We start from the raw sequence: 16,787 nt of genomic DNA on the forward strand, positions 1-16,787 counted from the left end.
TGCAGTGTCCAACCTTAACGACTGCTGGTGGAGACTCTAGGCCAAGGCTGCGCTGTGACTATTTCTCCTGACATAGTTCTTTAGAGCCCTTCAAGTTCACGTTCTATTAAACAGGGCCCCAAGGAGTATTCATAAGATGCAGTATGCTGACTCGGATCCCGGGTCCTGGAGTCCACGGCGTTATGGATGAGACGGGGCAAATTCACACGGACCACCGAGTCCTGTGGAGGAAAAGGGATGGCACGGCCACTCTCTCAAGGGGAGAGCACCTCAACCCTTGCCTTGACAAGATTTTATTGGATTCAATTTTTACAGTAATACCCGGTGTATACGGAAAGCTCATAATCATTGTCAGGCAGAAGTGATTAAACAATAGATAACATTCAAAGAACTCTGAGGGCTTATTCTGAGTCAGGGTCAGAGAGTTAAAGGGCCATAAAACTTTGGGGAACAAACTCACTTCCTGCTTGGACCCTTATCATTTCAATGGAGGGTATCAGCAAAGTAGGTTTCATAGGATTTTATGCATTCTTTCTTAGGCCTGACCACCCTAGGGAACCCACCCTTTCCAGCCCAGGGCTGCACCCACCTCCAGCATTGTTTCAGGATTAAGGCATTGTTTCAGGCTTAAGTCAGGCAGGGGAAGGAAGGCAGCCAGGAGATTAGGAGACTTCTTGCAGACAGAATGAGGACTCAGGCTACGTCAAAGCTGAGGGGCAAGGGTCCATCACCCCCTTTTTCTATAGCCCCCCAAGTCTTTCCCTGAGGGCCCCTTCATGACCATGCCTGTCTTAGGTCGTCCCTCTTAAGGAATCTTATCTGTCATTGGCTAACCAGTCATCTGCCTGGGGCCAAGCAGGGTGAAGAGAAAGGGGACAGAGGTGGTTCTCCTACAAGGAAGATGAGCTTTGTCTCCTAAGTGGCTTATAGTCCTAAGGTCCTTTACTCAGTTTTAGCCACGGGGGATTGCAGCTTCTGCAGCCAGGCAGGGCGGTTCCCAACAGTATGCCATCTAATAACAATGTTTATAGTATCCAGATGCCCCAATTTGCTTACAGGATCTGCCTCTATATTTATGTGTGACTAAAGAATGATGATAATAACAATAATAACTACTGTTTTGAGTGCTTAACTGTCCAATCATATCCTTAGTACCTTATACATTTTATGTCTTCTAGTCCTGAATGATAATTTTTCAAAAGGGGTCCAGGAGCAGTTCCCCATGCCCAATTTTATAATTCTGTGTCAGCTATGGTCTATTAGAAGCCTGGCCCACAGGGTAAGCTGGCCTTGAACTCCAGGCCCATGGCCAGTGGCAAATGTTGCCTGAAGCCTGGGAGTGTCACTGGCTCAGTCATTTATCTTCCTCCATGTCCCTGCAGTCACACATGCTGCACCCCCCATGTCAGCAGGAACAAGAGGGTCAGCTAGCACCCTCACCAAGCATGGTGGGAGTCTAGGGTGGGGAACGCAGGGTGGTCACGCTGTCTCCCACAGCTTGTCACAGGGCCCGCAGCTCTGCATCTCCCCCACTCCTCCTCAAGCGACACCCCCATGTCTTACTCAGAACCCCTCTCTCCTTCAAGAGCCTCCAGAATCTCAATTCCTGTCTCCAACATTTCATGAATTTCTGCTGCAAGGAAAGTCTTCCCAGCCCAGGATGTGACCAGCGAATACCAGTTCCCCCACATCACTATCTGGGGACTATCTGAGAATGACTGGAGCTACAGATAACTTGGTGGAGGGAAGGGTGCGTTTCTGTAAGGCCTGGGGAATGCCCAAACCCAGTTCTCGACTTGGATTTGTCCTTCATTCATTTTCCCAGACCCTGCCTCACGGCAGTGAGATTTGGTGCTTTGACTGGACTTGGACCTTTTACTGCTTAGGTTCTTGGATACTACCGCCCGAATTGAGAGGCTCTGAAAGTGCCTCTAACCAACAATCGCTTGTCCTCCACCTCCCAACACCTCACCTGTGACCTACTTCCCTTGTCATGCTCCAGTCCCTAAGGTGACGTCAGGGCCCACAGGCATGCTGTCAACGTGTAGTTGGGGCTTAACCACAAAATATCAGATACAAGTGTCCCAGGTTCGATTCCCAGCCAGGGTACATGCCTGGGTTGCAGGCCATAACCCCCAGCAACCGCGCATTGATGTTTCTCTCTCTCTATCTTCCTCCCTTCTCCGTCTAAAAATAAGTAAATAAAATCTTAAAAAAAAAAGGGGGAAGGCCAAAAATTAAAAAAAAAAATATCAGGTACATATACGGCCTCTCTCAACATCAAGGTGTTAACCAAAGGCATTCTTCTCAGTCAAAACGACTCCCTAACACTTGATCAGCGACACTCACACAGAGAACTTTCTGAACAAAGGAAGGAGATTTCTTTCCTCTGATCTCAAGTTCTGGCTTCCATCTCCAGCATTTCTTGCTGAGATCATGTTGTAAATGAGCAAAAACTAGTTGAAGATGATGAGGTAAAAGAAAGGACAAGCAAGGGAGAGAAAGGCAGGAAGCTCCCTCTTTTTGAAGACCTACTATGTCTAGGCACTGACACAACTGATCCCTGGAATGGACAGGAGTTCCGAGAAAATGTGTTGTTTGCTTTTTTTCATCGGAGTCTTAATGAAGTGATTTTTTTTCCCCAGTGCTGTAACTTGGGTTTGCTATAAAAGGGCCTTTGCAATATTTTTTTTGTCTCGCTTCTTCTTTCTTAAGCTTTCTTTTCACACCCAGTTTTGTATATTCTAATTGCAAACTCAGTTCAAGTTCCAAAAACACTCTTTCATAATTATCACCAAACAAATGCTGTGATTCCGAAAAGCCCAAACATGTGTCGCATTAATTCTCACCACTAAAATACTTTCATTTTTCTTGGACTCTAAGCAAAATGGACCATAAGCAAAGTGCTTGATAAAATGACAGGTGGAATTCCATCCAATTAAGACATAAATATTTTTCCAGAGGCTAGGCTCACTGCAAAATAATAATCTTCACTCAACACATCTTTACATGTCTTTGGCAAAACACCTGTCTAAAACTGTTAACACTAAATATTTGGGGAGCTCTGTACTTCAAAGACATCCACGAAAACGTCAAGCATTGTTAAAACGTTGGAGTAATTTTGGTTAAATGCTTCTGTGACAACTGTCGGACTTGATTTGTTTTAGCTGAATACATTCTGAATATCACTTGGAATCTGGGAATTGGTCATTTGCCAAAAGATGAGAATTGGGCTGAAGTCAAAAAAAAAATTACAGGCATCAAAGAAATGAAAAAAAAAAAAAAACCAAAACCAAGACTGAGGGAATTGGGGATATTTTAAAAATGTAATTTATCTTCTCATTTGGGAGCTTCAAAAGAAAATTCTTATCAATTGATACCATTTGCAGTAATGTTATAACGCCCAGGAATCCTTCAATTTTGGTCAAATTCATACACATGGAGTCATACCTGTAGTTCCTCTTGCAGATGAAAAACAGCATATTTTAAAGCCCCTTGAAAAAATTAATAATTAAGTAATACCAAATAGGGATATTTTTCTAGGACGTTCTAGTTAGTGGGTTACCAAATACTCGGAGTTCTTAGACTCACAGACAGGTAAACTGAGGCCCAAAGACCTATAGCGGATCATAGTCGGTAAAGAGAAACACCTACCGCCACAAGCTTAAGCCTTTAAGCTGAACGGTGGTTGGTAGCGGGAGAGGCATTGATGAAATGTGTCAACATGTGGTAAAAGTGGAACAAAAATGCTAAAGAGGTACAGTGAAGTCAATAGTCAGAGGAGCTAAGGTTAACCAGGTAATTACCATGGGCCAGGCATCGTGCTAAGCACTTCACACACATTATCTCATCTAATTCTTTCAGTCACCTATACGCAGGGTGCCATTATTATGCCTTATGTAAACAAAATATCTTAGAAACCTGCCCAGATTATGCAGGGAGCAATTATTAGAGTCAATACTTGCAGCCAACCTCAAAATCCTTGTTCTTAATCATATATTGAACTTCTCCCGCTGTGCGTGACGACAGAGCGTCTTCCTCTTCCGTGCATTCAAGTGGGTATCATTGTAACTTGAGAAATCCACCACAACAATGATGTGGACAGTCTGGACCAGCCGCAGGTCACACAGAAGCAATGGGGTCTTGGAGAGCAGTGTGTTGTCAGAATTAAGTCTGGAATTTTCCACGAGACTCCAATGTAAACATTGTGTCCCACTGTCCCCATAAGGATGGTCATTCTTGACATAGTGGGTGTTCCGGTCTATTTTATAGACTATTCTAGGCCTTGACGTAGTTCGAGAGACTCTTGGAGCCCACCCAAGGATAATCCATTCCCCTGGGCTTCCAGACCGTTTACCCTGCATGTGTTACTGAATACCATGCAGCCTAAGGGTTGCTGTACCCCAAACACCCAGTGTCTGGTCTGAGCCAGACCAACGTGGAACCTCGGATGAGATCAGTTATTTCCACTTTCCCTTCATCATAGGGCCCTTTCTGTGGAGAGTGTCAGGTTCCCCAGTCCAAGCGGCAGGAACAGGAAAGGGGATGTGCGGTCTCAGTGAACTGAACCTCCCTGAGGCGGGTGGATGTGCAGATGCGTCTGAACCCAGAGGCTCAAACAGGGTCAACAGGACTTCCATTCTCCCCCTCTCGCTTCTCAGCTCTTTGTCTCTATTGTGGGCAACACGCAACGTGACCCCGCCTCCTCCCCAGCGTTTGCAGGGTTATGTTATTCTTGCTGCCAGCAAATCCAGCAAAAAGAAAGTGACTCAGTTTTTTTAACAAAAGCCCCAGATTGGATGTCACAGTTATTAGCTCAGTCACGTGTCTACCACCGAACCAGTCACGGCGGGGCAGGGCGGGGCAGAAGGACGGAATGTGCTGATTGGCCAGGCCTATGTCACGTGGCCACTGCTAGACAGGTGAAGACGTGGGTCCCTGTCAGATTACATGAATTAAAAGGAAGAAAGAGCGTGGTTGCCCCAGAGGAAAAGATGAGACCTATCATGTGAAGTGGGGGCCGACCAAAGCCAAGGAGGCAAACCCAGCTGATTCCTACACCGCAGACCATCGCCCAGGCCCTGCCATTAATGAGAGGAAGCAGAGGCTAGAGAGGGTCCCTCGGGGGAGTGCCCAGGAGCCAGAACAGTCAGGGGTGGGGTGAGAAGCCAGAGAAGTGGGTCTCAAACTTCAGTTATAACAAAATCACCAGGGAAACTTGGCTGCAAAAGAAGATTCCTGTTCCCTGCTCCCAGAAATTCAAGTTCAGCATACGTGGGGCATGAGAATTCACATTTTTAACAGCTCCCCTAAATGATTATTATGTGGATGGAGGCCTGTGAATTATGTTTCAAGAGACATCGCTTTCCATCCTAGGAAGGTAGACCAATTCTTGAGTATTAAATGAGCCTCACTAAATCCCTAATAATAGCCAGAGGGTATCTTTAAAACAAACACCACCAGCCTGCCAACCGCTCTCTGTGACTACCTGTCTACCTCCTGGGCGGTGCCAGGGACTCCACAGATGCTCTGGGAGATGAGGGGCTTTGTCCAGGCAAACGGCTGAGGGCCGGTTTGTGGACTTACAAAGAGCTCCGGAAGCCAAATCGGAAATGCTGTGCCTTACTATCCAATGCGTGATTCCGGAAATGGGAACAGAGTATTTTGATACAATAATCAGGATTTTAACACATTAAGAAAAAGAGAGAGAGAAGAAAAGGAAAAGAAAGAAAATGCTTCCACAATTAGGAAAATAGTTCATTTTGAAGAGTAGAAAAGTAGAAATAATGCATTGCAATCTGAGTCCTTCTCACTCTCTCCTCTTCCCTTTTCTCCCTTCCCCTGCCCTGCCCTCTTTTCTTCTCCCTTTCCCTTCTCTCCTTTCTTTTTTTCTTTTTCTCTTTGTTAACCGCTCCATGGGTAGACACCCAAGCACAGAGCAGTTAGTAACAGGAGCCACGCATCTTTGTAAAGTGCTTCCTAGGAGGGTGATAGGGCAGGAATTCCAGGGAAGGTCAACCCAGCAGGGTCCTAGGCCCGCCTGCTCCTTGAAACTGGAAACCTTCCAAGTGCTCTCCAAGGCACACAGACCTAAGAGGATTAAGGTAAGTATCCCTCCTAAAAGCCTGAAAAAACAAAGATTAGTTTTTAGCATCACAAAGAAACATATATTTATATAGGTTCTGAAGGAGAGGAAATACATTAAGACTCCCGGAGTGAGGGTAGAGGTGAGGAGAGACACCGTGGACAGAAATGACAAGTCATCCTTGAGTGAGGGGGAGAGCATTCCTACAAGATTACCCACTGTTTACAAAGAAACAGGCCAAAATGGAGAGCGACTTCAAGACAACAAAGACGACCTGGACCGAGAAACCTTACTAAGCTTAATTTCCTAAGTGAGCATTGGCGATTGCACCAAGTAGCAAGCATTTTGTTGCTCTCTGCTACGTAAGAAGGTCAGTGAGGATTATCAGGATAATTAGTAGTGAAGTCAACACTGCAAGAAGCACTTGTTCATCCTTGAGAAAAAAACACACTTATTTTAATAGCTGCAAAAATACCTCACTGTGTATGTTTACAATGGAATAAACACCTTCAAGCCTCAGTTTCCACAAGGGTTCAGATAAGTAGTAATAAAAAATTTTAAAAATTGGGAGGCCGAGTTTCCATTTAAAAGGCTAAAAGAACCCGTGGGCCTCGGGAAAATGTACTCACGTGCAAAACTGTGCATGTAACTCATTTCCTGCATTGGAAGTATATCTATCTCTTTCATAGAGTCATCCATAAGATTGACCTTCGTAAAAATTTTGTCTCTTTTCCTCTTTTATTTTTTTCCAGATAAAAATGAATGGCTATGAACCCCTCCCTCAAAGGGAAATAGATATGAATTACATACTTTTTTTAAAAGGTAAACTTTAATTCTGCTCACAAGTAAATTCCACTGGGGGTTTCCTTTGTTTGGATAGACTAAGGAGGTGAACCTGTGGATTGGTCTTCAACATGGTCAGCGTTGACATGTGATCCATTTTATTCTCATTCATTCTGAGAGTGACCAGGGCTCATGAGGCAGATTCACAAACATGAACAGTGGCAAATGATGCCAGGACCCCCATTGCTCCTTTAGCCAGGTAGGGGTGACACTAGTGAGAGAAACACTGGAATTCCCTGAAGCTTCAAACAGAATGTGTTTTACCTCAGTTCCTTTGTCAACACAGAGAGGTCATCTGTGCTAGGATTGGCCTTGGTGACACCATCTTTGGTCAGTTCTAAGGCTCCCTGAGCAATGAAAGCCATAGTAGCCTTTCCAGGTGTCTGTCAACTTTTACCTGCCCCAAACAGGCAAGGGTCCACTACCATCAAGTAACTCTGCAAGGTCCTTCCATTGACCAGATTCTACTCCATAATTTCTCTATCCCCAGAGGCACTTGTTAAAATTTCTGAGCACAGTTAGCCCTCTTAGAGCCCATGGGCACTTTCTATGTGAGCAATGCTCCCTCCTCCCCTCGAACCACCATTAGAGTAGTGGCATATCTTACAGCACGCCACATGGTAACATCAAGGAAGTTACGTGCACTCACCCCCACCAATCCCCTCCCCCAGCATGGAAGAGAGAAGGCGAAAGGGCTCAGAGCTTTTTTGAAACGGTTCCCATAACAAGGATGGCAGGATCTTGAACTAAAATGATTCATCTTTTTCATTTGGTTAAGAGAAAAATCTGCCAAGAACGCCAAGACAGAAGGAAATTTTTTCTAATTGCTTTGAGAAGGGGCACCTCCCTTCTGCCCAAATGTCAGTCACGCATGCCAGGAACTGGGGAACTTCAGGAGATGGGGACAAGCCTTCACAGTCTGTTCCCATTTTCTGACACATTCACCCTGGAAAGGCGGTGAATTTGGACCTGGCTCTGATACCATGTAGACGCTTCCCTGTGGTCGACCAGATGGCTGTCCGCACTGTTGGCAGGCTGCTTTGACACTAGTGGAGTCTTCTGGGGGAAAAACAACAGGGAGCCAGGATACGAACAGAGCTTCTCTCTTCACCAGGTAGCAAAACCAGATGTGGTGTCCAGCTTTGCAGGTGTTCAGTGTCTTAGGTCGGGTTCCCCCACAACCGTCCCTGACACGGGGATCTGAGTGCAAGCAGCGCATCTCGGAGGGGATCCCAGGGAGCACCTGTAGCGAAGTGGGGAGGTGAGGCAGGGAGCGGAAAGCAGACAATAAAGGCTGTCAATAATGGGGTGCATCATCAAGCAGGTTATTGCTGTGGGCCGCCTGGGCTCAGTCTTGCTGGTAAACCCTGGGAGGGCGTGGAAGACATGCTTCAGAATCGTCCCAGGCGAGGAGTGAGGAAGGTTGGGTGCTGAAATATTGGCACCCATCCATCACGGTTGAGAGTTCATCCATCTCTCCTGGAGACATGAACTTTTCCAGCATTTTAAGTCTGCCAGGTGCATGCTCCCAGGTGACGCCAGCAGCCAGAAAATATCCTCGGGCAGAGAGTGACGGTGTTTACAGTAGGAAGTCGTGAGAATGCAGGGGACGGGGGTGGCGACTGTCAGGGAGACACGGGCAGGGCACGGACAGGGCCTGCTACACACTGACACTGCATTTTCTTTCAGGCAACGTTTTCACCATTTCCAAGAGGCTGTTGCAATTTCCGAGGCCAGGTCCATAAGCAAGGAGTTTTTGTTCTATTTTTTTATGGACCTTGCCCTCCGTGGAACGGACAAAAGCAGGGATGTGTGGAAGGCATCACCAGTCTCCTCCGGTTGTTTGACGAAGGGACGCGGTGCGGCTGGGGATTCCTCCGCGCTCGGCTTCAGAACAGTGAAACACAGACCAGGGATTCTGGGGTGGGCTCCAAGCCATCCCCCAGCCCCACCTTTTCCAAGGCACAGGGCTCCGACACAGTGGCCACAGCTGTGTGGACCATCTCATTGGTGCGGGGGTGAAGCAATCCCAGAGGATGCTTTGAAACGAGGCAGGTTTTGCGTGGATGTGGTGTAATTTTAGATAAAATTTCAGTGTTCTCAAAACATGCCTACTTTTCCTAGAGGATTTTCAAGATGAACAGGTGGAAAATGCTCCTTTAAGTCTGCTGGATGGAAACTTACCGCGCAGGAAGTACAGCTTTTCCCTGTGTCCTGTCTCATTTGGTTCTGTAAGTGGAATGGCCTCATCACATTCGCGTTAACCTTTTCCAATGTGAGTGTGGCCTGATGCAACAGAGACAGATATATAGTGAAATGTTGGGGGATCTTAATTCTCAGTCACGGGGAAAATCATCTCCACCACAGGTGACTGTGATAATTTGAATAATTGTTTAGTACGTATTTCCTTCTCCCCTTGAATTCCAGGCAGAGCACGCCTCCTCCCCCCACTGACCTTGGGCTGAGCCATGTGACTTGCTTTGGTGGGTGGACGTCTCCTTGATATGAGCCTACCAGAAAAGTGTTTGTCCTTGTGCATTTGGTTTGGCTACTGCGCTGCTGCTCTTCTGCATGAGAAGAACGTGCTGTGGGCGGCTAACGGTCCAGGGAGGACAGGTAAAGCAGACCTGAGCCCACCCTACAGCTTGCATCCTGCAGTCAGGACCCTGAAGTCCACCCTCGTCCAGTCATGTGACAGCCAGCCCACTGACCCATGGGTGGCAAGTGCATGCTTGCTATTTGAAGACACTGCGTTTTGGGCTGCTTTGTTATGCAGCTTTATTGCAGCCAGAGCTGACCAACACATTTTTGTATGAAGGAGCACACTTGATAACTTCACAGTCGTTTGGGTTGAAGAATATCTTGGTATAATTAGATTTAAAACTCCCCCCCACCCAAAGCCAATTTTTCAAAAACAGCAAGACAGGCATTGAAGAATGTATAGCCTTTTTAGTGTGTTTTATTCCCACTTCACCCCCAAACTATGTGATCTGTGAGCACTGGCCTGTCATTCTCTTTTTCTTTGTTTTTGTGGTTGGCACTAATTAGCAGTCTATTACAATGGCATTCCCTCGGCTGATGCCTTTTGATGTGAAATTTTTCAAGTCCCATCTCGTTGTCTTATAACCTTACAACTTCTTACCCTGCCACCGTTTAATTTGTAATCAAAATTATGAACTAATGCAATAACACAAGGCTTTTTTTTTATAATGGGGCGATTTGCTTGTTTGTTTTCAAAATGAGACCAATTTGCCATTTTTACCAAATTCGCACCTTCTTTTTTTTTTTTACATGAATGCTACATCTTCACTATCCCAATTTGAAATGAGACACCTCCTGGACTTGTTGCATACAATTAAACCACAACAAAAGGATGCCGAAGTCATTTCACTTTTCATAAGGCTGTAATTATTCTTTAACTATTGGACTACAACATCCCTGAGGAGCTAATTATCGAAGAGCTCTCATCACACACAGGAAACACACAAACAAATCCGGCGAGCACAAAGTAAATGTTCAACATTAAAGATCTGCATCCAGGAAGTCATACCCATCAGTTGGGCCGAGCTAATTACTAATCTGATTTTTGGAGCCATTGCGTTAGATAATTATGACACCCATTCATAACAGGAAAAACACAGCCTTGGACTGACGTTAATAAAGACCTAGCTACGAGAAAAGATGTAATAAGAACCATGATACGAAATTTGCATTGGGACAGGATCTGGGAGAAGTGTGGAAGTCAGTTTTTAATAGGAAAACCTTTCATTTGTCACATGATAGATATACTTAATATGCCTGTTCATAGACGTCTCATTGAAAGGCAAAGTGAGCTATTATATCGATACGGTTCACATGAGCCACAAAAGCACCAGTCAAAATCAGGTTTTTAAATGTGTATTATAAAATGCTGCTTCAAATCGACTGAGACTCACACGAGATAAATAGAGCATATTAAAGATTATGTTATGGATCATATTCTAAAGGAATTAATGTCAGTCAGAAGCATCTCCATAATGTGTTGAGGGCTCTGCTCATTCTCACATATATCAGCACACTCCAACACTGCCGAGCTCCTCAATGGTTATAAAACTAATAAGCACCGACACCCTATTGGTGGGAATGCGCATTGGCACAACTTCTTCAGGGGGCAACTGGCCAATAACTATCAAAATAAAAGTGTATACACTCTTTTGACTTCACCACTCACCGTCTGGGACTTTTCTCTTGGATCTAGACTTGTGTTGGTGCTCGAAAGTAATCTGGAAGGGTGTTTATTATGGTATTGAAAGCGTTCAAAAGAAAATGATAAATAAATCATCTATTTGCCAATTCATAAAGGACTGTTGGCGATAAATCCACACAACAGGATACTAGGCAGCTACCAAGGGCGGAGGGAATAGGGGGAGAGAGAGAAAACCAGTATATGCAGTGTTATGCAAAAACGTTAAAGGTATAGTAAGTGCCGAGATAAATGCATATGCAAGTGTTTTCCGTCACTATGCATGTGAGCACACAGACATGTGTGAGGGTGGGTAGAGAGGTGGTGTATGGTAGATGGTCACAGATAAGCTCTCTAGAAGGACACATAGGAATCAGCGGCTCTCTTTGGGGGGCGTGGTGCCGTTGTTGCCTAGGCAGCTGTAGACAATATGTGAAGGAAGGAACCTGGCTGTGTCCCAGCGCAACGTGAATGCAAAAGGGAGGCCGGTCTGTAACCTACACTTTGTGGCCTCCTGCCCTGCTGATTTAATCCCGTCCCCATGGCTTCATACATCTTCCACACGCTATGGCCCCCAGGTTGACCTCTCCAACTTCATTCTGACCCCCGACTGTGGCATTTGCACCTACAAGGCAACCAACATTTTCACGTGGACGTTGGGGCAGAGACGCCTAGCCACCCAAGATCCGTGTGCATCCTTCCGTAGCACAGCTGTCTACAGGACTCAGCTCCCTGGCCAAGGACGACCTGTCCTACCCTCCACCCCGTGAGGTGGGGGCATGTTTCTGGTTCCTTCCCAGTGCATCTTCCCTGCATTCTCATCGCACCTGCCAGTGGACTGTGGCCCTAGAGAAGGAGCCAGGGTCCTGGAGTCACCACGTGGAAGGTCCCCATCCAACAAGAATACCTGCATTGATCTAGGACGTAAATGAGAAACACACTTGTTTGCAGCCACGGAAAGGGGAGGGTCTACGTGATAGTCCGTAGCATCACCCGAACGAGTGCGTGTGCCTGGGAGCCATCTAACACTTCACACGTCCAAAAGGGAAGCTCACAATTTCTCCCTTCTATGCTCCCTTCCTGGGGTCTCCACCCCAGAAAACGGCACCTCTACCTACCTAGTGTTCAAGTCAAACACCTTGGTGTCATCTTCGACTCTTTTCGTTCTTGCATACCTGACATCAGCAAACACCTTAAAAACACATCCCACATACGGGCATTTCGTAGCGGCTGCCCAGCTGACAGCCGGAGCAACGTCATCCTCATTGACCACCTGGACTTTTGCCATACTTCTCCTTATAAGTCTTCTTACTGCAGCCGGACCCTTCCCTCTCCTTGTCTACTGTCCGCATCGACCCCTGGGTGAGCTCTTCAAGACACAAGTCCGACCGCATCACTCCCCCAGACAGAAGTCCATGAGGTGGCTTCCCGTGGTGCCTGAAATGAAACCCAGCCTTGGGAATCCTGGTGTCAGGGCCGCGTGCAGTCAGCTCCAAGACCATCCATCCGAGCCCACCCCTACTTCGCTTTCCCTCCACCTCTGTTAAGCCGCAGTGGCCTCGTTAATTCTTCCTCTGGCGTGGCAAGCAAGCTCCCCGCCCTGCTCCCTGCCTCTCTGTGGACTGATATGTGCTGTGCCCATGGCCTTGGTTTTCCTTCTTTCGTTTATTCCCTGGTGTCTCCTTCTCAGAGAGTCCCTCTGTGGTCGCCCTATCTGAAACAGCGACACTTGTCATTCTTCATCGCCTTGCTCCGCCGTTTAAAAAATTTTCACAGCCCTGGCTGGCGCAGCTCAGTGGATTGAGCTTGGGCTGTGAACTAAAGTGTCGCAGGTTCAATTCCCAGTCAGGGCACATACCTGGGTTTCAGGCCATGGCCCCCAGCAACTGGACATTGATGTCTCTCTCTCTTTCTCCCTCCCTTCCCTCCCTAAAAATAAATAAATAAAATCTTAAAAAAAATTTTCACAGCATTATGTACTTGAGAGTGTACCATATATTGTTTACTTGTTTATTTCTACTGTTTTTATTAAAATGGAAGTCTCGTGACAGATTCATCTGTCTCAGTCACTATTGTCTACCCAGGGCCTGGCCTATAGGAGACGTTTGGTAAGTATTTGTTGCATGTTGATTTCTTTTTCTTGATTTTGTTTTCCTCGCAGCTCTTACATGTTGGGGACTATCTTCCTAAACCTTTTTACAAGAAAGACAGCCTAGCCGTATCGATTGGATATTGTTTTAGTGCTTTTCCCTGAAAATTCTAGATGCTTTCCCACTGTCTTCTGACATCCAGGTTTGCCCAAAAGAATACAGAGGCTGCCTGATTGTCATTCTGTTTTAAATAATCTGATCTTTCCATATGGACTGCTTATACTATTTTGCAATCAGTATGGGGGCCAATTTGAGTCTCTCTCTTCTGTTGTGTTGCCTAGAATGCGATGAGCGGTTCAGATCCACACAAGCAGATCTTTTTCAGCTCAGGAAAGTTTCTCTAATTATTCTCTGGTTATTGCTTTTATTCCGAGGTTCTTTCTTTCTTCCTTAGAAACACGTGCAACCATTAACCCAGATCTGCACCCTCGTCTCCTACCCTAGCTCCATTGTTTTTCTCTGACAGAGGGGCCCGAATGTGTTCTTCGTGGTCCTCCTTGATTTTCTTCTGTCGTGCCCTTTCTTGCCTCCGTTGTAGATTTTGATTTTGTTTTCTCATGTTGAATGCGCTCTCCCTGTTGCCAAAGCGCATCTGCCTTGGGGTTGCCATCTCCTCTGGAAAGAGGACGTTCCCCTCCAGTCTTCCACGGGAATTGCGAGGTACGTTTCTAATTTCCTTTTCCGTTTCCTGCAGTGAATCGTTTTCAGAAGCCTGCTCTTCCGCAGGGTCTCCGGGAGGAACGCTCTGTGCTCGTTTTCCGCACGTGCCGTGCTGTCTCGCCGCCTGTCTCGGGTGTCGTCTCACTTGCCCAGGAGCCACACGATCCCTGTGAAGTACCGACGGGCCCCCCCCCGCCCGTCCCTACTCTGTTTAATGCCGTTCAGGGGTTCCGCCTCGCCAGCCGGAGGAGTTCAACTCCGCAGCCCGGCTCACCCGTCATCCGTGGTTTGTTCTGGCCTCTCTCTGGGCCTCGCTTCCCGCCACGTCTCACCTCCACGATCTCACACAGAGGCCCCTGCGGGGCCTTGCGTGCTGTCAGGCTGGCTTGGCTTACATCATCCCCTCTGCCTGAAATCTCCCTTCCTTTTCCCACTGCTCCCCTGCCACTTACTTTACTTACTTGCGCACTCACACATCCAGCGCAGCTTGGCTTGGCCAACTGCTACTAATCATCGAATAGGAATTGCTTGGGGTTCTCTAAAGAAACCACCTCTCTCTCTCTCTCTCACTGCCAGGATTTTGCTCCTTCTGTTTCCGACATTCTCAACTACTCCTCCCAGCTTCTGCAGCCTATCAATTAGCCCAGTTTCTCAGGAGGATTCCTGGGTACTTCTGAGGAGTCAGCTTTTAAGCCCTCCTCCTTGACTTCCCAAAGCAGCTGGCATCCTCTATAGTGACTGCCTCCCGTGTGTCCCCGTTTAGGGCCAATGAAGGCAGGAATATTGGAACAAATTAGAATTCTGCCTACCACAAGGGGTGGTGAAGGGATCAGAAGGACATTTGTCCTAGGTGGTAAAAGTGTCAGATGGTGGAGGACTTTGATGGAGAGCTACGGAGCTGGGACGCTGACAGCTTTTGGGCTGAGCAGTCGCATCATAAGAACCAGAACAGAAGACAGCAGTGTCTTCATCAGGACTCTGCGCAAATGGTGATAAAGCTCTTTTACTGGCATGTGAAAAATTAAAGAGCTTTTTAGAGCAAGGATGGCAACTAGGTTGCATTCATTTGACCAAGTAGTGGTAGCTGCCTGAAGGGCTGTGTTGGGAGGGATTGGGGTGGCTTGGGGGGGTTCTGAGGGAAGGAGAAATGAAATCTATTCACAATGTCTGCTCAGGTGAGGGTGGGGACCAGAGGTCGCTCCAGAGGGCTGGGCCACTACCGGGACTTGAGAAAACAGCTTCAGACCTCGTACCTCTGCAAAGGAAAATAACAAGTCTATTTTCCCAGGTCCTGTGGTTTAATTTAGCATCCTGCAAAGCAAATCAAAAATAGCAAACATTAATAAGATTCTCAAGCCTTTTCCAAATGTCAGGAGCTAGGACAAAATACAAATAAATTAATCCACCGGGAGCTTTTTCTATCCATTCCTCTATCCCAGTAAAAACACAGCCCCCAAATTTAGGAACTTCTAAATGCAAGAAAACTGCTCCTCCAGGCAAAAAAATTCAAACATCCTCGCCTTAGACTTTGATGATGCATTCCAAGGCTGCATGGAAACCTGTTCCATAGACCGAGAGTGAGGAAAAAGTTAATCCCTTAATGACAGGTCTGGTCCCAGAAAGACGCCCAGACACAGGGTCACGTGTACCTGTCCTGGGAGGGTGTCACCATGGCGGGGTCTACACTGTCCTGCACTCCCCCACCGCTCAGGCCACCCTGCCACCTCCCACAGGCCTTAGGAGCAGCTTACGTTCTCCAACTTAAGGGCAAAAGTCTTGATGGCCCGCACAGACCTTGTATCTCATGCGACCAAAAGGTCTACCCGGGTGCTTGTTACTCGAGAGACCTTGAGAAAGTATGACTCCTGAGTCTGGAAGTGCTGCGTGACTTCTGGCTCTCCCTCTCAGTGGGTGGTGGTAGATGAGATGACCATTTGGGAGAGGTTTCCCCTGCCCCTCATTCCCCTTGTGATCCTAGAAGGAGTCCTTTCTGTCTTCCACTGATGGTGGACTTGGCCCTGCTGCTTGCCGTGGCATCGTGGCATGTGAAGGACACTTCCTAGTCCATTGATGTAGGCAGGGCTTAGTCACATGACTTGCATTGGCCAATGGGATGTGTTCATGGTTTTGCTTTGGTCACAGCTTTAATCTTGTTTGAACGACTGGTTTGTGTTCTTGCACCTCTGCCGTCACTATGAGAAAAACATGCCCAGAATGGCCCCTCGTCCAAAAGGGATGAGAGGCTTGTGGGGCAGACATGCCCCGGTTTAAGCAACATAAGGGACTGCCACCTGAAGCCACTGGATCTTGAAGTGGTTTGTTACAGTTATTCTGGCAACAAATGACAGGTGTCGTAGGCGTGAGGCCTTCGGCGAGTTACTGTCTCCGTATCTCGGTTTCTCCATATAGTAAAAGGCGTGATGGTGGAAGCTCCTTCTGTCCTGTTGCTCATCACAGTGATCGACACAGAATAAGTAGCTAGTAACTGTCATCATGGTTAAGAGCTCTTCACTGGACCCATATTTTTTAGTCAAATTCGAGCTCTGGCACTACGTAAGTTTCTGGTACAAATCGGGGGAGAGAGGAAGAGAGTCAAGTGTGGGAGTAATTTTAAATTCAAGGTCATGTCTATATTAGCAAAGGAGCCCAAATTAGAACCTCCTTGTTCAGTCGTGTGCCCTTGCTAACCACATGTCACAAAGGTCACGCACAAGGGCCTGGCATAATGCTCAGGATGCAGATTTACACGGCTCCTAATCTCAGAAGGGTTGCGGGACTGGGGAGAGACGGGGTGAGGCTCCGGGAGCTAAGAGGGGGTGCCTGAAGC

The sequence above is a fragment of the Phyllostomus discolor genome, chromosome 12 (genome assembly GCF_004126475.2).
Source record: "Phyllostomus discolor isolate MPI-MPIP mPhyDis1 chromosome 12, mPhyDis1.pri.v3, whole genome shotgun sequence".
NCBI lineage: Eukaryota > Metazoa > Chordata > Mammalia > Chiroptera > Phyllostomidae > Phyllostomus > Phyllostomus discolor.